A 588-nucleotide genomic window follows, 5' to 3' on the forward strand; every position below is an offset into this window, starting at 1 on the left:
TTCGATGCAGCATCAACGAGTGTCAGCGTCCGACTGATTGTCATGTCAAATTCCCCTTTTTATACCTGCTGCTAGGCTCCAGCAGGCTGCTCCAGCAAGTTGTCACGTGACACTGTCTAAATTTCCCGCTGCTAGGGTCCAGTAGGCAGCCCAAGCAAGTTGTCACGTGACACTGTTTAAACTTCCCGCTGCTAGGCTCCAGCAAGTAGCCCCAGCAAGTTGTCACATGACACTGTCTAAACGTTAACTGACAATGGAAGGCGCGAAGCCACTTCAGTGTCAGCCTGTCTCACCTAGGCATGTTATGACTAACGACGGTCTAAGAAGTGTTTAAGTGCTAGTAGACCGTCATTGTGAGGGATGACTGTGTACAAAGATTTAATGTTCGTGGTGAAAAAGCTTTTGGTTTCTACCTATCCATGCATGCATGCATCCATCCATCCATGTATCTATCTATCTATCTATCTATCTATCTATCTATCTATCTATCTATCTATCTATCTATCTATCTATCTCTATGTCGGCTCCGTAAGTTTTGCCTTTTTATGTTTTAAAAAGTTTGTTTGTAAAGTTTATTTTATATAGAAA

Source organism: Octopus bimaculoides, chromosome 2, assembly GCF_001194135.2.
Source record: "Octopus bimaculoides isolate UCB-OBI-ISO-001 chromosome 2, ASM119413v2, whole genome shotgun sequence".
Lineage (NCBI taxonomy): Eukaryota > Metazoa > Mollusca > Cephalopoda > Octopoda > Octopodidae > Octopus > Octopus bimaculoides.